Raw genomic sequence first — 26,193 nt, 5'->3', positions numbered from 1 at the left:
GAGTTAGAAATGACACTATTAATGATTATTAATGAATGCAGTATTAATGAATATTAAAGATTGCAGTATTAAAGAAAAGAAGAAAAAGGATAACAAAAGTTTAAAGCCGGTAAGTAGAAGACAATGTATCCTTACTGGCTCATTTATTACTGTGGGAAAAGGTAAAGGACTATGGTATGGAGAATTGGAACCCTCCTGAGAATCCTGTGTGTTGTACTTAAGAGAGTTGCTCACCATGATAGGATGTAGTATTTTTAAGATAATTAGTATAAATGTGTTCTTTAATATGTGGCAGCAAATGATAAGATGAAGGTAAATAAATCAAAGGGCAATATGATAATCAATGGGAAGATAACAGAGGGAAACTTTTCTATTTAAAAGCTAGGACTATCAAACTGCACTCAATCAACATTCCTTGAATAAATGAATATATCAATTTATACAAAATTAAATGTATATGGCTAGAAAGAATATTTTTCTTAATGTTTATTTATTTATTTTGAGAGACAGAGAGTCAGAGAGAGAGGGAGACAGAGAAGCCCAAGCAGGTTTCCTGCTACGAGTGCAGAGCCCCATGTGGGACTCAAACCCAGGAACTGTTGTTGGATTATCACCTTAGCAGAAACGAAGTCTGATGCTTAACCAACTGAGCCACCCAGGCGCCTTACATGAAAGAATCTTATTAACATTCCTTTCTAAAAAAAATGTTAAGGAAGTTATTTCAAACAATTATGACAACTCTATTGCTATTAAACAGTTTGTAACATAGATAATTTTAATTTTAACTCCCTTTATCATGCCAGAACTCTAATATACAACTTTGAAGCATATAGCACTACAACAAATAAAGTTTTTATTTACTTACTAATAAAAAATAAGTTTTGATAATAAAACCTTAATTTATAACCTCAAATGGTATTTAACCTGATGCTACAAAATCAAGAATAATGTACCCTGGGAATACAAGATAGTTTTATTTTAGGAAAACATAAAACTAATGCACCAAAGAAGGAAAATATAAATAAAAGACAGGAGATAATAAATTAAAATCAAAAATTAAACCATGCTCAATAAAAATCCTTTTTAGGGTCACCTGGTTGGCTCAGTCAGTAGAGTATGAAACTCTTGACTTAAAGGTTGTAGGAGTTCAAGCCCCACAGTGTGTGGAGAGATTACTTAAAGATAAAATCTTTTTAAAAATCCTTTTTATATTAAAAGATATTTTAATACTCTAATTGGCTATGTCTATTCACAAACCTCATATGAATAGACAGTGAAAAATAAGCAATGAAGCTGCCATTAGAAAACAAGCAAAGGTAGAAACAGCTTCCAAAATGAGAAATGCAAAGGAACAAAGAATAATGTTTCTATTTCTTTGTGTGTGTGTGTGTGTGTGTGTGTGTGTTTTGCTATTAAATAAAACATGGGTAAAAATGAAATATTCAAAATTATTACACATGAAGGCATAAAATTATATCTTAATAAATAAACTTAACCAAGGAGTACTCTGTACTCTAAAAACTATAGAACATTAATAATAGCAATAAAAGATGACACAAAAATATTCTATGCTCACAGAGAGAAAAATTATATTGTTAAGATGCCCATAATGCCCAAAGCAATTTACAGATTCAATGTAACACCCACCAAAATACTAATAGTGCTTTTCTCAGACCAGAACAAATAATCTTAGAATTTATATGAAACCTCAAAATATCCCAAATAGCCAAAGCAATCTTGGAAAAGAATAACAAAGCTAGAGGTATTAAAATTCTAGATTTCAAGTACATTAAAAAGCTATAGTAAGCAAAAACAATATGACACTGGCACAAAAATAGGCATAGACCAAATAAATAAGATAGAAAACCCAGAAATAAACTCATGATTATATGGTCAAATTAATCTATGACAAAGGAAGCAAGAATATATAAGGAGGTAAAGACAGTCTCTTCAATAAATGGTGTAATGAAAACTAGACAGCTACATACAAAAGAGTGACATTGGACCACTTTTATATACCATTCATAAAAATAAACTCAATATGGATTAAAGACCCAATTGTGAGACCTGAAACCATAAAACTCCTAAAAGAAAAACATTGGCCTTAAAAATGTATATATGGATATGTCTCTTCAGGCAAGGGAAACAAAAGCAAAAATAAACTATTGAGACCACTAAAATAAAAAGCTTTTTTATAGCAAATGACACCATGAACAATACAAAAGTCAACCTACTAATGGGAGAAGATATTTGCAAATAATATATCTGATGAAGGGTTAATATCTAAAATATATAAAAAATATATACTACTAAATAATAAGAAAAATTAACCCAATTAAACATGGGTAAACCCTTGAATAGACATTTTTGCAAAAAGGAAATACAGATGGCTGACACATGAAAAGATGCTCAACATCATTAGTCATCAGAGATGTGCAAATCAAAAAGAAATGATCACCTCACACTAGTCAGAATGGCTACCGTCAAAAAGACAAGAAATAAAAAGCATCGGTTAGGATGTGGAGAAAAGGAAAACCCTTGTGTACTGTTGGTGGTAATGTACATTGGTACAATCACTGTGGAAAAGACTATGGAGGTTCTTCAACATGTTAGAAATAGAAATACCATATGATTGAGGAACTCCACTATTAGTATTTACCAAAAGTAAAAAAAAAAAAAAAAGGAACATGAATTTGAATAGATATATGCACTTTTATATTTATTGCAGCATTATTTACAATAGCCAAGATATGAAAGCAACTTCAGTGTCTATCAATAGATGAATGGATAAAGATGTCATTCATACACACATATGTATGGATATGTCCACTAACACAGGTGTGTGTGTGTGTGTGTGTGTGTGTGTGTGTATACACGGAGGCATATATATACATATATATATACACACACACATATATACATATACATTTTATATGATCATATAAAAAGAATGAAAAGAATGAGCTCTGGGGTACCTAGGTGGGCTCAGTCGGTTAAGCATCAAGACTCTTGGTTTCAGCTCAGTTCATGAAATTCATGATTTCACGGTTTGTGAGTTTGAGCCCCACATTGAATTCCATGCTGACAGTGTGGAGCCTGCTTGGGATTCTCTTTCTCTCCCTCTCTCTCTCTCTCTCTCTCTCTCTCTCTCTCTCTCTCTCTCTCTCCCTCTCCCACTTGCTCTCTCTGTCTCTCTCTTAATATAAATAAATAAAAACAAAAGATATTTAAAAAATGAAATCTTGTCATTTGCAACAACATGGATGGTCCTAGAGGATATTATGCTAAGTGAAATAAATCAGAGAAGGACAAATATCACATGATTTCTCTTGTATGTGGAATCTAAAAAACAAATGAACAATCAATCAAAAACTGAAATGGATTCATAAATATAGAGAAAAATCTGGTACTTGCCAGAGGGGATGGTGTTGAGGGTAAGGGTAAATTAGGAGAAGGGATTAAAAGGTTCAAACTTCTAATTATAAAAATAAATAAGACATGGGGATACAATGTACAACATTCAGCATTCAGGACTAAAGTTTCACTTCCAGGTGGAAGTTGATCTCTAAATACCTTATGTGGATATCATATGATGTATTTAGCAGAGACAAAAGATGAAGCAAGGGTTACAAATATCAAGGGAATGAGTGCTGGGAATACCCAGACTATGACATGGGCAGCTCACGGCAAGTTTCCCTCAATTACTGAGAGCAGGTACACTTCTATGTGATGTTAGTTTCACTTCACTGAGAGAGACTTCACTGTCTCTCCATTCACATTAGCTCAAACTTTACCAAGTTTTCCTAAACAATATTTTTAAGTAATTTTTCTCCAATATGCTTGGCAGCATATCTTGCCCCAGGTACTTATTACATGTTAATATCAACTTTTTCCATTTTCTCAGTGCTTTGTTTCTCCAAAAACTGTGACTTCCATTCTGTTCATTGAAACTTGTTAATCTGTTATTTTGGTTTATCTGTAAAATGCCAGTTTAAGCTCTGCATTTTGCCATATGTCTGTTGTGTCAGACCTCTGCTCCCATTATAATGGGGGTTTATATCCAACTTGTTACAAGGAGAATAGATTTCTTAGCCAATTACAAAAGAATCCATTACTAAGTAGAAACAGACACATTAAATGTCACTCTATGGTGACCAATAAATATTTTTTGCATGACATTTGAGTTGCAGGAACAGGTTTTCCTACATCAAATCAAGACTATACTTACCAGGATTGGCTGGAAATCAACTGAGTAATTGTAGAGAGCCCCTTTCTCTCTCTTTCGGAGAGAACATTAAGAATCTTGGAGTAAGGTATCAGGATTTCAGCCCTGCAGTTACTGCAGTTACCTTGGAATTGCTTACTTTCCAAAATATGTGGTTTATTTGAAGCACATTTTGCTGTCTTTGGCATCTATTTCTCCTCTGCCAGAATCTCCTTCATAGCTCTTTTTTTTTCTGTTGCTTAGTTTTCTGTTTTAGGGCAACACTCAATTTGGGGGGCAATTATCTTCTTAGAGTCCTTTCTGGGAGCAGACCACAGATATGCACCCACCTGAAACCTATGATCTCTGGGGTCTCAAAATATATAATCATGTAAAACTTCCCTTTTCCTTAAAACATTTATCTTCCATTATTGGACAAACTATCTGCTATGGTGAAGCCAGCTTTTGGAACAAACAAACAAACAAATAAACAAAAAACAGAGGCCTATTATTCTGCTCCTAGAAAATAAAGCCCAAACTTGAAAGTGGGGCTGAATTTAAGGCAGCATGCTCTTTTTATATCCTATACAAATTATTCTATTGCCCAATTAAACACCATCCTCTTGTTCCAGTAGATGAAGTTTGTTCTTTAGTCTTCCCTCTCCTTCAGTGCCTTTCATCCTTAATACATCTTCACATCCTGGCCGGTGACCTGCTAAATCTCTCTTGAATCTGTCCATTTCTCTCTTTCTTTCAGGGAATTAACCAAGATTACATCTCATCTCTCACCAGGACTACTGCACGTGTCTATCTCTCTTCACTCTTGTCCTTCTTCAGGGAAGGAGAAAATTTTAAAATAAAAATGGAGGTGCCTGGGTTAAGCATCTGACTCTTGATTTTAGCTTAGATTATGATCTCAGGGTCCATTGAGTTCAAGCTATGTATTGGGCTCTGTGCTGACAGAGCTCTCTCCTTCTCTTTCTGCCCCTCACTCTCACTTTCTAAAAATAAACATTAAAAAAATCTGATTATGACCTCATCTTCCCACACATTCCTTACTTCCTTACCTTCCCACACATTCCTTGCTTAAAGACTGAATGATTTCTAATTTCTTTAAGGATGAAGTACAACAGGGGCACCTTGGTGGTTCAGTCAGTTAAGTCTCCGGCTTCAGCTCAGGTCATGATCTCACAGTTCGTGGGTTCGAGCCCCGTGTCAGGCTCCGTGCTGACAGCTCAGAGCCTGGAGCCTGTTTCAGATTCTGTGTCTCCCTCTCTCTCTGACCCTCTCCTGCCCATGCTGTCTCTCTCTGTCTCTCCAAAAAAAAAAAAAAAAAAAAAAGGAATGAAGTACAACAGAGGTGCCTGGGTAGCTCAGTCCAACTTTAACTCAGGCAATGACCTCACATCCGTGGGTTCAAGCCCTGAGTCAGGCTCTGTACTGACAACTCAGAGCCTGGAAGCTGCTTCAGTCTGTGTCTCCTCTCTCTGCCCCTCCCCTGCTCATGCTCTGTCTCTCTCTGTCTCTCAGAAATGAACAAATGATAAAAAATTTTTTTTCAAAAAATAAAGTCCAACATTTTAGCCTGTCAGACCCTGGAGGACTTGACCCTTCAACACTTCAGCTAGTTTTGTACCCAACACCACCATGCCCCCTTCAGCAATACTGCTATCATTTACTCTCATTTTGGGTCATCACCCCTGTATCTGCTGAACGTCCTCCAGTTCTCTACCCACAACACCCACACAGAGGGCTCATTTATTTGCTTTTCTCTCTTCTTGGAAGACCACTTCCTGTTCCACCCATATACATTCTATTCCTTCTTCAGTGCTCAGTTCAATCAACACTTTTATGGAAAGACTTCCCTGACTTTTTAATTTTTCATGATTATATCCTACCTATTAAAACCACTCCCTGGATTGTCAGCATTAATTTAAAAATATATATTTTTAAAATAAAATTTATCTCATTTTGTAGGTGATAACTAAATATTTGTTAAAGGAAATAATAGTCACAACTATGTAGAATACAGTGACTGTTTAGGTTATTATTTGAAGTTATAATTGTGATTACTTTTTTCTTCTTATGGGGCAAGAATGTGGAGTGGTAGGTAAGTTAAAGGGAAAGCAAGTATTCAGAGCTTATGGGGACAATCCTAAAGTATATTAACTGTCTTATCCTCTTGGTAAAGGGCAAATAAACATAATTCTAAATATCCTTTATCATTATATACTAAATATAGTTAAATTTAAAAAGAAAAACCAGGAGGCACCTGGGTGGCTCAGTCAGTTAAACCTCCAGCTTCGGCTCAGGTCAGATCTCACGTTCGTGGGTTCGAACCCCACGTTGGGCTCTGTGCTGACAGCTAGCTCAGAGCCTGGAGCCTGCTTCCGGTTCTGTGTCTCGTTCTCTCTCTGCCCCTCCCCCTCTCATGCTCTGTCTCTCTCTGTATCAAAAATAAACAAAACATTAAAATATTTTTTAAAAGAAAAATCAGTATATGTGGCTTTTGTTTAAACAAATAAAGTTAATGTTAACTAAATATTTTTCTACTAAGTGAGGTAAGAACCTATAATATTTAGACTTCTAAATCCCAGAATTAGATGTTGAGAATGAATACACTAATAAAGAAACAGCTCTTTCTTCCCAGATAATGATAATGAAAGAATGACCCTATTCTGATTGATTTTAACTTGAAATAACTGCACAACAAATTTCAGCATCTCACTCAAAGTAGAACTATTCATGTTGGTATGCTACAACTGCATTTTTCAAGTTACACTCTGAAACCCTCAACTCGTTGTGACAAGAAAAGTTGAGGACCATACAGCCAAGCCACAATTTAAGATAATAATAATAATAATAATAATAATGAAAAAGGCATTAATACTGCTATGTGCCACCCAAAGGAGGAGGTTATGAATGTATTTTGTTATTGAAAATTAGGTTGGATTACTGAGGATTGATAATTGCTGATGACCGTTCCTCTGTTTACAGCCAATCATAGGTGGTTGGGGATATTGATAATAAGTGACACTGTAAAACAGAGTAAACCTAATTTTAAAACAACTTGTTTCTCATGTTTTGGTGAGTACTTGACTGTAGAGAAACTAACATTTATAGAATAAACTAAAACTCAATAAAATACTGAACTTTAATATTAAATTGTCACTTGCTTCAATGAGTTTCCTATAAATCTTATTCTTCCATATACAATAGCTTCCAAAAATAGTGTTTGAAAAAATGAGTCATGTTTTCTAATTTATGAATAGAAATATTGAAAGATGACAAAAACATAATAAAAAAGTAATCCTTATCAAACTCTGTTTTCATGTTCTGTTGATAAAATTTTTAGTTGTTTTGATTGTTATAGAATATTACATTTTCCCAGTTTTTATTTTATTGTAGTTTTTTAGCCTAATGAGGAAAATAACTATAAAAATATTAATGTCATTCTTTCATAAATGTAACAAAGTTTAAGAGAAAATAAGTTTTATATGCTTTTATAGTATATAATCTTATTTTATTATTTTTATTTATTAATTTATTAATCTTACTTACTAATCTTCTTTTTCTTTTTTAAATATATATCACATTTTCAATTACTTCCTTGGTGTTTGTCTCTCCTATAGATTGTAAGTTCTTCAAGGACAGGCCCATGAGTACCTTAGTCAGCTACGTATAATGAGTGATATAAAATTTACCTGTTGAATAAATAAATACATGATGAATGACTAATGAGTGAATTAACAAGTACATAACCTCTATTCATCTTATTTGGTAGTTTGTATTTATTTGATAAATTTTATTGTCAGGGGAGCCTGGGTGAACATTGGTTAAGCATCCAACTCTTGATCTTGGCTCAGGTCATGATCTCATCGTTCATGAAATCAATCCTGGCATTGGGCTCCATACTGACAGCGTGGAGCCTGCTTAGGATGTTCTCTCTCTCTCTCTCTCTCTCTCTCTCTCTCTATCTCTCTCTTATCCTTTTCCACTTGCACTCTTTCTCGCTCAAAATAAATAAATTAAAAAAATTTTATTGTCAATTGCTGCATGTTGTGACTCAGAGATGAAGATGAGGTGGCTATAAGGTAGCCACCATGAATGTATAAGCTAAGGCATTCTTTCTTTTCATAGAAAGCTCTGAATAGAAGAAGTCAAAAACTCAAACTCCATTTCCACCAAGACTAGAAAACATGTCTATCCTATTTGTAAGGGCTGGTGAAAGCAGGTAAGTTCATGTAAACAACACCTGGTAAAACATGTTAAGTGGAGGAAGGCAGAGGCAAACAGGGACAGAGTTAAATTCAAATACATTTCTGATGCTGTGTGTCACACCCTGGGAAGCAAAAATGAAAATTTTGGAGAAATAGAAGAGGTAGACGTATCAAAAAGAATAAAAATCATTCACACAACAGAATTGGCAAAGAAGTATCTTCGTGGCATCTAAGAAGTATAATTGTGGCATCTTAATTAAATTAAACAATTATCTTGTAATACTATCCAGACCATTCTCCACAAGAAAAATATTTTAAAATAGCTAGTTTTAAGACACTAAAATATGCTTAAGCTGGAAATAAAAAACAAGTAGTAATGCACCTAGAAAGATATGTAATAAGGAAAGGAATTAGAAGAAAGAATTACTAAATAAAGAACACTGGATAGAATAATACCACTAAATAGATGAACATTGAGGAAACTAAATTTATTAAAATAATTCAGTGAAATCCTATAGGAAGTAAATCCCTATGACAAAAATAGAAGAACTCAGGGAAGTAATAATGAGATATGAGAAGGTAGTAAAACATAACCTAATAAAACTCTGTAAAATCTTTTTTTCTTAAATCACAGATAAACATAAAAATAGAATGAATGCAGGGTTAAAGAGACACTTTAGGAAAATAAAAGTAAAGTGTACAAAAGTCACAATTAAGAAAAAAATTACAATTAAAATATTTTTTTGTAAAAAAAAAAAAAAAGAAAGGAGGCATCCAAGGCAGGCAAGATGTTTCCTAATATGCATTTGTAAATCTTCAAAAAGGAAACTAAAATCATGTTACAGAACAAATATTTAATTATCCAAATAAGAAAATGATTTTCAAAATCAAAGAATGAGTTTATATGTAAAAGGGTACCAACCACATGTCATAAGATTTAAGCCCTGATAATCAATAGTAAGAAAAGTATCAGTAATGTATGAGATTTTCAAACTAATCAAATTGCACTCTATAGAAAGTGAGCTAAAAGTAATATAAATAAGAAAATTAAGTGGTGATGTCCTTAAATTTCTTTATAGAAAAGTCTGATGTCTGAAAAGAATGAATTCACATCTTAAAGATATTCAAAGAAACCAAATGTGAAATATTTGAATTCAGAAAAATATGCCTGTTAGGTATCAAAACGGAAGATAAAGTTGAACATGTAAGATATCAGGACACGAACTTTATTATAGGAAAAAGTTTGAGAAAAAACTTCAGATTATGAAAGAATAACTGAGAAATTATAGTAAAACACAGGTATTAAGCTTTGAGTATAATTAATAATAGACTATCAACTAGGAAGATGAGTCACAGAAAAGAAAATTATAATAACAATGTAAAATTATACAAAAAACAAAAATCATATGCAGAAAAAGAATAAAACCTTGGAGAAATAATAGAACAAAGTATAGCATAGTATAGTTTAATACAGTATGTTACATTGTAAAAGTAAAATCTGAAATATATTACTTTTACCCAGTGGGGATAAAAAAAGGACAGAAATGAAGGACTGTATTAATTATGTAATTATACCCATTGAGTCCATTTGGAAATGCAAGTTGAAACATGGTAAATAAACAAACAATTTTGTCAGAAATTTTAAAATCTGTATTATCGAAAAATATGAAAGGTCCTCACTCATTTACTTTTTAAAAAAGTGTTTACAACAATATGGGAAATATGCATACAAAAAGAAAAGGATAAGTCTTGGCAAGGGCAAGCTTTGGAGGCATTTTAACTTGTTCTATCCTCACCATCTTATCCCAAAAAACTCCAAGAAAGAATCATAAAGTCCTGAAATTATTGTGAAAATCATCAGCCTAACAGCTTCTAAGGAAGTTAAAATAGAATTCAAATTCCTACAAAGCCCCATTCTCAGAAGACTGCCATTATTTGTCTTGCCAGGAAATTCTGTGGAAGAGCCTATTCTCAAAACTTGTCTTTGGTTTGATCCAAGCTTATTCAAAGAGATCAGTTATTTTCCTTAGGGATATTAGTCAAAAAGTCTACAGTAAGAGGTTTAAAAAACTCCAACATATTCCTGGAAATCTAGAAGACCAAATAAATGCACAGGTCTTTGCACATGACCAGGGAGACCATGAAGGTCTGTGAAGACAGGAAGTGAAAGGTAAGACAGAGTTGTATATTGCCTGGGTGGGTGGTGAAGATCTGTCTCACATGTACCCAGAGCCACTTGGCAAAAGCTGGGAGACTGGTGTTGGGCATTCAAGAAAAGCTCTGTTAAGTCACTAACTGATCTTAAGCAAACTGGTCAGGGATATTATTAGTCACACAGGACAGAATCTCCACTTTACAGTGTTAGTTCAGGAAAGTTACTAAACAAATGAACAGCAACAATAAAAATACCAAACATAAGCAGCTATAAAAACTATAATTGACTTTCAGAGTTGCTACATTATGTTATCTAAAATGTCCACTTTTTACCAAATGATTACACAATATTCAAATAAGCAGTATTACAAAGACATAGAAAACAAAGAAACAGTTGATACTATCCCTGAAACCAGAGACTACACAATGACTTTAAATCAACTATTTTAACTATTTTCAAAGAACTAAAGAACATCATGCTTAAAGAACTATAGGAAAGGTTGAGAACAATGTCTCATCAAACTGAGATTATCAGCAAAGGGAAAAATATAAGAAAGACACAATAAAAAATCAGAAATCATAAAGTATATTTAACGAAAAATTTACTACAGTCAATAGGAGATTTGAGCAGGCAGAAGAAAGCATAAAAAGAAACACTAAACAGAAGCCAATTGAGATTATCCAGTCCAAGGAAAAGAAAGCAAAAAGAATAAAGAAAAATGAACACAATTGCACTTGCAGGACTGTATCATATGTGCCAACATACATATAATGGGAGTCCCACAAGGTTAGGCAACAAAAAAATGGGCCAGAGGTAGTCTCTGAAGAAATAATGGCCAAAACTTCTAAAACACCCAATACCTCCAAGAAAAGTAAACTCAAAAAGATCGACGCATAGAAATATCATAATCTAAATGTTTAAAGACAAGACAAAGAATCTTGAAAGACATAGAAAATAATAACTTGTCATATACAAGGGAACTCCCACAAAATTAATGGCTGATTCCAAATTAGAAACCACCAAGGCCATAAAACATTTTCATGATATCCAAAGTGCTGAATAAAAACAGACTGTCAACCAATAATCTTACATTCAGGAAAAATATCTTTCAAAATGAACTATAAATTAAGACATTCTCAATAAACAGAAACTGTGAGAATTCATCTCTACCAGATCTTACTAACAAGAAATACTAGAGAGTTTTCATTTTCATTTTGAAATGAAAACACACTAAAAAATAGCATGAATCTAAATGAAAAAATAAAGAATACTGATAAAGATAACTACAAATGATAAATACAAAAGACACTATTAATGCATGTTTTATCTATAATATTATTTTATCCTACATAACTTTTTAAGCTTTTCTTTTAATGTTTATTTTTAAGAAAGAGAGAGGGAGAGCACAAGCAAGGAATTAGGGAGTGGCAGAGACACAGGGAGACACAGAATCTGAAGCAGGATCCACGCTCTGAGCTGTCAGCACAGAATCCTATGCAGGGCTTGAACTCATAAACCGTGAGATCATGACCTGAGCAGAAGTCAGAAACTTAACTGATTGAGCCATCCAGTGCCCGACTCCAGCTCCAGCAGGTCCAGGGTTCCCCTGAAGGGTAGACAGTGTTGGCAAAAGAGAGTCAGAGAGCCTCGAGTTTCTTTCTGATCACCGGGCAGGCATCTCTGCTCTGTCTGATTCTCTAGCTTTACTTATGGTGAAAGGTACAAGGACCAGAAAGAGCAGTAAATAATTTCTCATAGATAATTTTTACAATTTTCCAGGACATGGGTTCTTCACAAGTTACAATTCTAGTAGTATTGATTGTCATAAAAAAACTTAGCTATAGGCACTCATGTTGTCATAGGTATTTTTACAAAACCTCAGGTCTAGCCTTAAGGAAGCGACCTTTAACCAAGAGGCAAACAGCATTGTTTAGTAAAGGTCAGTTTTTTTATGAGCAAGGGTCATTAGGCTGTTTATAACTCTACGAGAAAGTTCCCAGAAAAACAGGATTCTCAGGAGACATAATGCCTGTTCTCACAATCCCAAAGATGATTGATACATTTTATTGCAGTAGTGACTTTTACAAAGGCGTCCAGGCCCAGAAGGTAGTCAGTTACCAGTTAATTGCTTAGGGGAAAATTATATGTTGCTTGCCTTAGTATCATTAGGGTGTATCTAGTTTATTCATCTTTCCCTGACCAGGGGCAATCACGCCTGAGGGACAGGGCAGGGGGACAGGCTGCTCCTGACACTAATCAGCAAAGCACTCAGAGGTTTGGTGCCCAAGCAGAAATGAAAGTTTCAAGAGGGTGGACTTTGGTGGCTGTCTGGGAGCAAGAGACTGTTCAAACTTGCTGTACCCTCACCAGGAATTTTCACTCAGATAGTGAGTTCAGATAGCTGTGAGTTCAGATAGCTCCCAACAACCCAAGTGCCCCTATCCTACATTATTTCAAAGGCAATTTAATAAAGCAAAAATTATAAGTCCGTGATGATTGACACAGCATATGAAGCAATATATATGAAATGTAAAATGATATAATTTGTGTGACAATAACAGATCAAAGAAGCAGGAGGTAATGGAGCTATATTGTAGCAAGGTTCTGGTACACTATTGAAATTATTTTCTTTTAAAATTTATTTATTTTGAGAGAGAGAGAGAGAGAGAGGAAGCAGAAGAGGAACAGAAACAGAGGTAGAGAGAGAATTTCAAGCAGGCCCCACACTGCAGGCCCAGAGCCTGACTCAGGTCTCAATCTCAGGAAAATGAGATCATGACCTGAGCCAAAGTCAAGAGTCGAATGCTTAACCAACTGAGGCACGCAGGTGCCTTGTTTTCTTATACAGTTTTTTTTTCTTATTTATAGAAAATCCTATTTACAAATTATATGCAATGCATAATTTCTAAATCATAAATTTAACAAGAAGGAAGAAATTTGTGATGAAAACTTGAAAACTCCTTGGCATTCACAAAAGATATAGAAAAATGGGAAACAATAATCTTGGTTACAATATTCAATATCATACTAACAGAAGTATTCCCAAATTATGTTATAATTTTAATATTATCTCAATCAACATATCAGTATATCTTTTCCCTTGATCTAGACAAAGTAATTCTAAAATTTTTATGGAAAACTAAAAATTTAGGAAATAGCTCAAAAGGAGTAAGGGAAAGTAATAAAGACTAGACATACCAGTTACTAGAATGTGTTATAAAATCTCCGTATTACAATAGTGCTAAATTAGAGTATGATTAAGCAGACAAACTAACAGAACAGAGGACAAAGTTCAGAAATAATCTCTATACAAACATAACTTTATTATAAAAGGGGTCTTTAAAATTAAGTTGGAAAAATATTGCCCATTCAAAAAAATCGAATAACAATTATTAAGACAATTGAAAAACAATCTGTGAGAAAGTAATTAGGTTGATACATACTTCTTACAAGGATGAATTCCAAATAGACCAGAGATTTTCCATGTTTAAAAAAAAGTGAAAAATAAAACAGACAAATAAAAATGAACCAAGGATTATATTTTACTACTTTGGAGTAGAGAAGCTAATTCTACCTAAAATCAAATAATTAGAAAACACAATTTTGATAATATTGACTACATTAAAAATAGCTCTTACATCATAAAGTTACAAACAATAGTGAAATCCTTTTAAAAAAAGCAAAAATAAATGATAAAGTAAGGGGAAAAAATTCATGCCACTCATGTGACAAAAGACTTATCTCCCTGATATATACAGACTTGTTATAGATTCATAAGAAATAAAATTTTATTTTTTATTTATTTTATTTATTTTTTAAAAATAGTTTATTGTCAAATTGGTTTCCATACAACACCCAGTGCTCTTCCCCACAAGTGCCCTCCTCCATCACCAACACCTCTTTTCCCCCCCTCCCCCTTTCCCTTCAACCTCAGTTCATTTTCAGCATTCAATAGTCTCTCAAGTTTTGCATCCCTCTCTCTCCCCAATCTCTCTCCCTCCTCCGCTCCCCCTGGTTCTCCATTAGGTCTCTCTTGTTTTCCTGCTAGACGTATGAATGCAAACATATGGTTTCTGTCTTTCTCTGCCTGACTTATTTCGCTTAGCATGACACCTCGATGTCCATCCACTTTGCTACAAATGGCCAGATTTCATTCTTTCTCATTGCCATGTAGTACTCCATTGTGTATATATACCACATCTTCTTGATCCACTCATCAATAACAATGATTCAAGAATGTGAACACAGTAGTCAGAATGATCCTTTTAAGCATAAGTCATATTACCCTTCTGGTCAATCATCTCCAGTAGCATAAAAACCAAAGTCCTTAAAATGACCTATAGGGTTCTGTATAATGAGAAATTATCCCTCTGTGCCCTCATTTCTTAAGAGCTTTTCTGCACTCATCCTTTTTCTCCAGACACACTGTCTGTGTAGCTCCTTTGGCACCAAGTGTATGCTACTCAGGTGTTTTGCTTTTGCTGTCTGTTTTCTGGAATGTTCTCCCCGAACATCCACATGACTCACCACCTCATTTCCTCTATTCTATGCTTCCAGATTACATTTTATAATTGCACACCAACGTCATCATGTTATCTACATATCTCTCACCTGCCTTATTTTTCTCTATGGCAGTAATCCCTGTCTCAAATACCTGCGTCTCATTAGTCTGTTTCTTATTTTTCTATACCCACCAGCATGGTAAATTTAAGTTTGGAAAAGATTTATTACTTTGTTCATTTCCAATTTCCCTTGCACCTAGAATAGTGGGTGCTATATAAGTGGTCAAAATTATTTGTTTCAATGAATGAAAGAATAAACACATAATTCATGCAAAAAGACACACAAGTCATTCTGAAATGTAGGAAAAAGTATTTGATTTTACTTATATTAATTAATGAAAATGAAAATTAAAACTCCATTGTAATACAACTTTTAAAAATCCATCTGATATAAAATGATCAACAATGTTTTAAAAACTATGGTTCTGGTAGGCATGCACATTGGTACATTCCCCATGAAAGGAAAGTAGGAAATATTTATCTACATGTGGTAGAATAGGCCCAGTGTCAAAAATAATAAAGATTATTAATCTTTTATGTCACATAATTATCTCAGGAAATTGCAGGTCACTCTAGATGTCACTCAAAGGATGAAGAAGTGCAGTCTCACTTTGAACTTAGAGGAAGAATAGTAATATTGATGAGCTACTCTACTCACTATCATTCTATCAAAATTATATACACATATTCCCTTTTTCATCAGCAATTTCATATAAAAATTCATCATAAAAATATATCAGCACATATGTGAGGATAAAATATGTTTAAAAGGTTATACATTGCAACATTGTTTTCTTGTGTTTTTTTAACATACCTCAATGTCAATTAAATACATTATGACATCATGTATATGAAAAATAAAATAAAACAAATATAGAAGCTCTTTATTTTTTGTGTAGAAATATCTTCAACATCTTTTGTAAAAATAAACAACCCAAATGCAGAATACTTATGTGGTATGCTACAATTTTTGTAAACATGGGGAAACAATATATACATATATATATATATAAAATCCTTCATTTGTAAACAAAATTTTATAGAATATAAATAAGAAATTAAAAGTTGTTCTAGTTAAGAAAAACAGAGGTAGAAAGAGGACTTTTAATTAAATATCTACTTAAACCTTTTTATGTGAGTCTTCTGAATACATTGCCTGTCAACAAATTTAAAAAAAAGAAAGAATAAATTCTTAATTTTACAAGCTTAGTCATAGTTTCATCTTCCAAATTCTCAGTGAGGTAAAATCAACTGTATGTTTCTATCTTCCTATTTGTTTATATGCTCGCTAATGATAGGGATCATGTCTTACTATCCATCTCAGTATTTATCCAACACAATGTGTGGTATATATTAAGTTTCATATATATTTAAAATGTTTATTTAATTTTATTTAATGGAATGGAATTAACTGGTTTTCTTTTTCGTTTTTTTTTCAAATTTCTTTAATGTTTATTTATTTGAGAGAGAGAAAGAGAGAGAGAGAGAGAGAAAGAGAGAGTGCACGAACAGGGAGGGGAAGAGAAAAAAGGAGACACAGAATGTGAAGCAGGCTCCAGGCCCTCTGAGCTAGCTGTCAGCACAGAGCCCGACGCGGGGCTGGAACCCAGGAACCATGAGATCATGACCTGAGCCGAAGCCTGATGCTTAACCGACTGAGCCACTCAGGCGCCCACATAAATAGATGTTTCTAATGATTCCTAGCCTTATTTTCTCTTACTGCTCTCTCAAAGTAACTCAAAATTTCTCTAAATATGTTACATCTGAAACTACCATTCTTTCTTTGAACTCAAGTATGGAATGTGAAGAGATCTTTAGGTTGCATTCTTTTTTCCCTTGATTTACATATATGGGTATAAGCCCTCTCTCCTCCCTCTTTTAGTCTTCTAAAATATTATGTATTCTGGACCTGCAGTTATATTAATACTATAGACAATGCTTAAGAGAGGGCATTTTATTTACCTTACCAATATTTAAGTATGTAAAGTTTACAAAACACAACAAAAAATTACCCTACGAATAATAATTCAGTTATTCTCTACTTGTGGAAATTAGGCTCATAGGAAGCTGTTCCTATGTCAGGACTCTGCATTAGCCTCTTTCTTTGTTTGGTCATATTATAAATTCTCAAGACATCAAACAAAACCATATTAAACATAAATACATAAAGTATATCATAAAACCAATTTTAAATGAGTTTTATTTATAAAACTTTAGGGATTTATAGAACCATTTATTTCTTTTAATGAGTTCAAAGAACTAAGATTTCACTATACTCAAGATAAAAATAAGGGGCAAACCAATCAGATAAGGGCAAAATTAGAGGTCTTCTTGAGTTTGTCTCCAGATATATGCTGTATAATTCAAACAGATTTAAGAGTCATTTGAACTCAAGATGAAAAGTAAAATTTATCAAGTACTGGCCTTCTTATTCTAAGTGCAAAGACCTATCAATGTCTGTCTCTTGGCTACCCTCTTTGTAATAAATGTAGGCTTGATGTATAATGAAAACCAGCTGAGGAGTTTAAGGTACAGATGCCTTCTTTTCTTCTGATTCCAACTAAGATTGGTCTTACTCTTCATAATCTCTCACAGCTGCCAAAAATCCATTTTATCTTTGCATGAGGTGAGGTTTCTATTAACAACTATTAGAGTAGCAGAGGTCAGATGTCCAGTGTCAGATGTGCTACTAAAAAGAAGTACTGCCCAAAGAAAGTGTCTACCAAGAGGGGATAAAAATAATTTCAGAATCTTTGGAACTTATAAAAGTGCTTTGTTCTTTCATATTTCCATTGCCTTTATTGTTGACAAGGTAATTTTGGAGGAAAAAAGGGAGAATTTATGTAAGAACTCATCAATTATGGTGATGGAAGAGAGATTGAGTTAGAGCTTGCCTCACAATATGTTGCCAATCAGATTGCTGATATCTTGAGGTTGCAAGCTGTAATCATGCTCTCTCTGGATGTAAATAGTGTTGGTAATTTCAACACTTGGTTATACTGGAAGATGCTCTAATTCAACTCATAACACAGACATCAAAGAAGGCAATAACAATCCTCATTTCTATTGAATAAAAAACTTAACTATGGGCAGAAATATAGCTCTTAGTATATATACCTATATTAAACTACTACCTCTAACAGTACAAATACATATGTAGATATTCTTATATCATTTCATTCATTTAATTATTCTTCCACTCATCTGGTATATTCCACTCCATCTATTCATTGATGCTTATTGAGTAATTAATATGTATCAAACCTATCAAGTCAGAATTTATGGAGATAGTTCCAGGATTAAATTCTAGAATTAAATTATAGTTGATTGTAATTCATGGACAGATTTTAAAAGCAATAATTTTGAAAGCATGTTTCAAGTTTTAGGACACTTGGGTGGCTCAGTTGGTTGTGTTGGACTCTCAGTTTGGGTTCAGATCTTGATCTCAAGGTTTGTAAGAGTGCTGGCAGCACAGAGCCTACTTGGGACCCTTTCTCCCTGTCTCTGTCCCTACCCTGCTTGTACTCTGTCCTTCTCAAAATAAATAAATTAATTAAAAAAAAAAAAAAGAAAGCATGGCTCATGCTTTGAATCATAGTAAGTTAAATATAATGCATTTCATTTTAGGACTAAAGAAAAATAGAACTAGGAACGTGTAGGATCTAAAACTGTCAGTGAGCCCCAAAACTTTTCACTGTAGGGTCTCTCTGGATATCGTCTCATAGATGTGTCTGCTCTATATCAATCTCATAAGTGAACTCCTTAATTAATTAATTGATTGATAGATTATGCTAAAATTTACTTCTTTCTATATTTACAATCATACTAAATTAGTAAATAATCAATGGTGAATCACTGATTAATGGGGGATTGAATTTTACAGGTGAAAAAAAGAAGCATTCTTCAGGAATGTTATTAATCACCCTAATGGTCACTGTAGAACCTAAAGAATGTAAGCTAGAATTTTGCAGTTTTACTAGTCTACTTCCAAAGCAAGTTACTTTTTATTTTCTAAAAAATCCCTTTTTTACTACATATAAATCAAGATAAATATATGGGCTCAGTCTGTCATCTTGAAATAAAAGTCAGCACAATCACATTCTGTTTTCCAACCATTCAAGTACAACAAAAAGTATAACCTCATATAACTTAAGTTAAAATTTTAACATGTACAGTTTTCTCCTTTTTATGGTTTTATGGGAAAATCTATATTGTAGAACCTTTCTTTATGGCAAATCCTTTTTTTAACTGACATTTTGGTATAAAGTTCACCATCTTATCATGAGGAAATATCTCAGGGAATTGAAAGTGAAATATGTGGTGTAGGATAAATGTGCTGAGTATCTTTATTCTTGCATACATGGAATAATGATGACTATTAAAATTATTTAAATACTGTGTAGTATCTCATTATAATTTTCCATGTCTCAACCATCTTTTTAATCAACACTTAACTGTTTGTCTTTTTCTAGGCCAAATGAGTTTCTTCCAAAATGAACTCTGTGCTTTCATAATCTGTGAATACAACTTTGTAGTAAGCCATATTGACCTGTACTCTTACTACAATATGAGCAAAAGAAGTGTCTATTAAGAGAGGATAAAATAAGTCCTTACTGATTTTACCAAATAATAGATGTCCCACCTGACATGGGGGAATATAGATGGAAAGCACATAAGTTTTGGACATAGACAAACCTGGGTTTAACTCATGTTTTGACTACTAATCATCAAATTCAACAATGTCATTAATTTTTCTGAACACTTCAGTGTATAAATGGAAAATCATTAGTATTTCAAAGGTGATTATTTTGGTTCCAATGATTATTAGTTTCCTTACTTCCTAGAAAATAATATACCTACCACCAATTGATAATTATCTCAATAGATATATTTATTGCTGTTAAACTAATGTTTATATTCAACCTTATATACATATATATCACTGTTTCAGGTACAAAGCAAATTTACTTTAAGCAATTACTATTATACATGAAATACTGTTTCCTTTTCCCTGATTAATTAACAATATGGAAATATATATGTGATAATCGTTACATATTTAAAATAAAAATGAAATGATATAGTCAATAATTTCTTAGTGTTTGGAAAATTATATTTCTTCAGTCATACTACTTTTGGTCACTTTATGATATTTAATCTTAAATTCATATTTTAGTGAAGTGAGATTATGTAGTATAGCTCAAAGTGAATATTGTATGAGAAGCCTGGATTATGATCATGTTTCCTCAAATATTTATTTGAAACTTCTATCAAATCTTAACATATCACACATTTATCAGATGACTATGTTTAGTTTTCTCCATTTCGTACCTGGTTATTTTTATATATATTATTAACTTTTGTTTGTTTTACTTAACATTCAAGTAATTGGACTGAATTTTGAGAAAAAGACAAGTTATCAAAATATCTGGACTGTTCAATTTGTGATTCCAACAGAAAAAATGTAAAACCCCCAGTTAAACATGATTGTTAATTTCATCACTTTGAATAGTTTAACATTATCATTATGAATTAAGAAACTATTGATGCAAGTAACATAAAATCACATTTCATCCGAAGTGAACAATAAGGACAGTTTACCATCTTACATAACAAGAATTCTCAGTGTTGGGTGACCCAAGACAGGTAATTCAGCAACTTAATATCATCAAAAATGCACTTCTTTTAAATCTATTCACTCTGCTATTCTGAATGTGTGCCCTTGGCCTCAGGCTGTTGTACTTCATTTTAGGGTTACTGTCACCATTCCAGGAGAAACATGAAAGAGGCAAAACCCTCTACCTCATATAAAAGGACATCTTCTTCCTAAGTAAGAGGATACAATCTTTCTCAGCAACTCTCCAAGGGCTATTCCCTCATATTATCCTAACCTCCTAACCTAATCACTGATACTGAACTTCATGATTGGCTTAGACTGATAGGAATTTAAGTCTAAATCATGTGTGAGAGGTTGGGCACCTAAATAAAATTGAAGTGAGCCAACATGGATGGCATGGTGAATGGCTCCTAGGTAGGTAATGGCCAGTCCCTACTACAACAAGCAAGTTAAATTATTCCCAAACTCCCCTTTATTAAATCATAGAACCTAAATTTTAATCTAGCACTTCTGATGCTTGACTATTACCAAAAATACTTTAGGAAGTGGTCATCAAGTATCTGTTGACATCTCCTAAGTAAGACAGGTTGGACTCCATGCTTATCTCTATATCTAGAAAATGAAGGACTATGATATGCAATTCCAGCAATGGGGCATACATAGTTAGGTCCCAAAGGAAGGGTTCAGAGCAAACAAAAACAGGTAACCACTTTCATCCCTTTATTTGCTCACTTATTCTTTTATGAGTACTTAAGAAGCTTCACATTTACTATGTGAAATAATGGATGAAGTACTAGAGATGAAAACTAAAACCAAAAAAATCTGAATATGACAATATGCTCAGATTCATCACAAGAACCAAGTGAAAAACAAATTGTTATATACTATGATAAGTGTTTGGCAGAGGTATGAAACCTGTGCTATGGAGACATATGGAAAAAGCATATAACTTTAAGGTAAGTTTCAGAGGTCCAGATGTCAAAAAGGTGCTGTCTGTGAAGAACAGTTAAGTCTTAAAGTATGAGTCAGCTAAGTGAAATCACAAGAGAGATGGTGTTATGGGTATATCTATGAATATAAAGGTATAGGAAAGGTTCATGCATGTGTGCATGCATGTGTGTGTGCCTGTGTGTTGAGAGAAAGAGAAATAAGGAAAAAGAGAGACTGATTTGAAGACTGAAGAGCAGTGGACTCTACACACCAAAAATTAGTGAGTAAATAACATGAAGTTGGGAAGTTCAGACCAAATCACAAAGGGCCTTTTCTACCAGATCAAAGAGTGAAATGGAGCCTTGAAAGCATTAGAAAGTCATTAAAGGATTGTGAGTGGGATAATGACAGTTATATTTGCAATTTAAGGTTCATTCTGGCTCAAATATAGAAGTTAAGTTGTGGATAGGAATAGATTAAAGACTGAGAGATTGATTAAGAGGCTGTTTTAAGTTGCATGGATGAGGAATTAGAATTGTCTAATTCTAGAAGCTAGGTAGTGGCAGAAGGTGAGGTTTAAAAAGAAGGGACATTTTTGAGAAATACTTAAAAGTAAAATTGATGGGATTTGATGACAGAAACTTTGTGTGGAAATAATTCAAAATGAGGAATCAAAGAGGCTTGCTAAATTTCTAACTTGGGAAAATTTCTCCGGGGTGCTGTCATTCATGAGATCAGGATGTCCAAGAGGAAGAGGTTCAGGAAGTAATCAAAGATCAGCAACGTGCTCAGCACTGCAAAGTTAACAGGCAGATTTACTTGCTTGACTGCATGTTTTCTATCTATTTTCTATTTGGAATAAAATCCTTTCTTCATGTATTATCTGATATATACCATGTTAGTGAAAGTATTACTGAGATCTCCCTTCACATACTCAACATGACTCTCTTGTGTCCATCATTTCATTTGCCCTGGAATGACATATCCACAGCTTGTGGTATATGCTTCTCTGGACAATCAGTCTGATAGCTTCTTCTAGACATAATGCTTTCATATTCATGTTTGAAACTCCCTAGTGCCTGGCACCCTCAAGTACTTACATACAATAAGCACTCAATAAATGGCTTTTGATCAAGCCAAGAAATAATATTCTTCATTGAATTCCTTTAAAATGAAAACAATAGATGCTTTAGGTCCGAGTGTTGAGTTGAAGGTAAGGTCATTTCTTGCCAGCAGGCTATGACTGACTTTAATTAAACATTTTATACTATTCATCTGCTGCTGGGTAACATGCCTTTTAAAACACAGGAAACATTAATCTGCAGATGAATAGTATAAAATCTTTTTACAATATTTTCCTCAGTTACAATGAGATTATATACTAACCACAATATTTCTGCTCCATTCTAGAATCCTAGAAGAATGCATACTATCAATAGACACCTACAGTGAGGGTAATAATGTGCATATGGTGTGTTATAACATCCTTATGCTAGTTTCAAAAACCAAGAAAATAAAATAGTAAAAAGTAGAGAATGTTATGACTTAAACAATACAAGCATGTGCATTAAGTCAGGTCTTTAGAGGACAGATTTCACATGTGGGAAACATAAGTGAGAGCATTATGTGTTTCACTGTGTGGTAAGCCCTTATCCTACTTCATTTGGTTGACCTGTATCACTGCCCTGTGGGTGTCCAACATTGTTCTCTAGGTGGGAGTGACAGGAAGAGAGGAAGGCAGGCAATATGTTAACCAGGCAGCAACCTGTACCAACACAGAGGAAACCGGGATGCTGCAGTTCTTACCATAACCTGGTGTGTAAGTATGCATTGCTCAGGTTAAGGAAATAGTACAGTGATATACAAGAAATAGCAAGTTGAAGACTTAAAAATTGAAGGCAGAAGTGCTAAACAAGAAAACAAGCTTGAAATGGTTTTGAAACTGGAGGGGAATGACCAATTGTCTCCTGTTGTTTTTTGTTGTTGTTTGTTTTCTGTTTTTTTTTTCTTTCAATTTTTCTTTAGGCAGATAGGAGAAAGGTGCGGATAATTTGCAGTCAACTGGACTCCCTACTCTTGCCTTTCTGTTGATGCTCATCTGAGAACAACTTTCCTGTTCTCTATTTTAGTAAGAGGTGAGTTTATACGTTTGTGTGATATGCTCTGTCCTTGATTTAAGTTTTTGGCTATAATTTCCAGCTGGATGATGCAGGGGTTTCCATATTTAAGGTGCTGAAGATCACAAGACTCAGGATAACTGAGTCCTCTCTTTTTTCTTTTTTTTAATAGTTTATTGTCAAATTTGTTTCCATATAACACCCAGTGCTTCTCCCCACAAGTGCCCCCCTCCATGCCCATCACTCCCTTCTCCCCTCCCCCTCCCCCTTCAGTCCTCAAGAGAAGGACACAAATCATGAGAGACTATTGAATACTGAAAACGATTCTCTCTTTTTCTTAAAAGATTCTTCTCTTGACTTCTAAAATTTGTAATATTCCTCTTGGCAATCTCCTGGACTCCTTTTCATTGTACAATATTTGGCTAAGGGACCTTATCCATGTTCACTTTATACTTTTTTCTGATATTTAGATTTGTGTACAAACTGAATATTTCATCTCCTTTAATTGAAAATTTTATGAGAATCTCAATTTTAACTTTTGTTTAATTCAATTTTTACCAGTGTTCCCATAACTGGGCCAGGTTAAAAAAATGATATATGTTGTCATCTGCCTTGAACCATCAGCAAAAGACCTAGTTACCAGGAATCCCGAATTTTGCCTGTGCTGAAGATCTCGAGGATGAGCCACTTATGTAGACATGGATGGTTATTCTATGTCACTAGCACCAACTATTGAACTCCAACTACCCTTAGGCTCCATAAAAACCAGATACTACTCACAAAATTTACTATTACTGCTAAACAATGTTGAAAGACTAGAAATCATGTGTTCCATAGTTTCATGATTTGGCTAAGACTCAAGCATGCAATCAATCCAGGTCAGCTGACACATATACTTTGCAAGTGAGAATAGGATTTAGAACAGACATAATATTCTATAAAATTCTTCTATACATTAGAAAATTTAAATTTCATATTGACAAGAGAGAAGTACTGTATTTCTCTTATGATACTAAAATAGATGTCAAACTCAGAAACATTATGACTGACTCTGAAACAAATAGCAAAGAGGAACACTGGGAATCAAACACATATCTTTAGATGTTAAGTCCAAGCTTATGTTTTTCTCCATTTCAACAAAACTGGGCCCCACATCATCTACTTTATTCAGATTTCTCTTAAATGCCTTTAAAATGCTTGATAAAATAACACAGTTGACTATCATCTACATTTATTAATTCAATTTATTTTACTTTTTTCTACCTCCAGTACCCTGTGATAATGTGCCCTGTAAATTCTCAAAATTTTATATATTCCCTCTTTATTTCCTCTTTATATAAAATGTAAATAGTTAATTTCAGGCCATCTATCAATTCATGAACTTTACATCTCCCCAGACTTATTATCATACTTTTTTTTGTTATCCCCTTGAGGAGGAATTTTGGGGAGTGGAAGAAATGTAAAGTTGCCTTACCGAATAATCTGCATCTCAGAGAATGGATATACATATTGGGGAACAAAGATTTACCAGATTTAGAAGGCCTTGCAAAAAATTACTTGCAGTGAGTGAATGTGCATATGTGTGTGTTTTCAATAATTTTATTGATTTCTATTACTCTAGTCTGCTACCAAGCAGACACCTGTTTACATATCTTAACATTTAAACAGCTTCTAGTATAGATCTTCATAAGTTCTTCTCTGATTAACTAGCTTCAAGGAATCAATACTGAATCTTTGCATCTAATTTAATTTAGCCATTATTTATTTTCCCATTTCGGGCTTAGCGAGATGATAAAACAGAAAGCTATTTTGTTTACCTGTTTGCTTTGAATAAAACATTAAATGTCACCAACTAAATGAAATAGCTTACAGTTTAGAATTAGAAACCATGGGTTTCAGTCCTTCCTTTTATTTTTTCATCCATTTATTTATTCATTTATTTATCCATTCATTCCCTTATATAAAATATACAAAATCAGTAATTAACTTGACAGAATTATTTAAAGGAAAAAATTAGATTGTGCAAGCAGAAGGTTTCTTTTTAATTAAATTATACTGCTTACTTTTAGTTGCATTGTTTAGTTATAAAGTTTTTCTTCTTAAATAAAATAGAATATCTTCATTTAAAGATGGTGTAAACATGATAGAATACTTCATTTATCTCCTTCTTTCTGATACCAACTGAAGAGAGAGTAAGGAAGTACAAAAGCCATAATCCCTAATTATAAAGAAAATAGGAGAAAGGACATAAATAAATGTGAGATTTGCACATATTTCTGGGAAGTGTATATATATATTAAATAATATTAAATAATATTATATATATCAGGTGGAGGAGTGGTTAAGGGGTGAAATACAACAATAGAAAAATAGTCTTGATTATGGATG

The 26,193-nt window shown here is 33.4% G+C and overlaps 1 long non-coding RNA gene across 1 annotated transcript in view; it reads left to right on the top strand.

Moving 5' to 3' along the window:
- Positions 1-23,817, top strand: part of LOC115273156 — a 33,010-nt gene extending 9,193 nt beyond the window's left edge. Inside the window, exon 3 of the long non-coding RNA XR_003900721.1 lies at positions 23,714-23,817. This is a non-coding gene — a long non-coding RNA (uncharacterized LOC115273156). The remainder of the gene's footprint in view (positions 1-23,713) is intronic.
- Positions 23,818-26,193: the final 2,376 nt, after the last annotated feature.

The sequence above is a fragment of the Suricata suricatta genome, chromosome 1 (assembly GCF_006229205.1).
Source record: "Suricata suricatta isolate VVHF042 chromosome 1, meerkat_22Aug2017_6uvM2_HiC, whole genome shotgun sequence".
NCBI classification, from domain to species: Eukaryota; Metazoa; Chordata; class Mammalia; order Carnivora; family Herpestidae; genus Suricata; species Suricata suricatta.
This window is presented reverse-complemented; position numbering and strand designations above follow the sequence as displayed.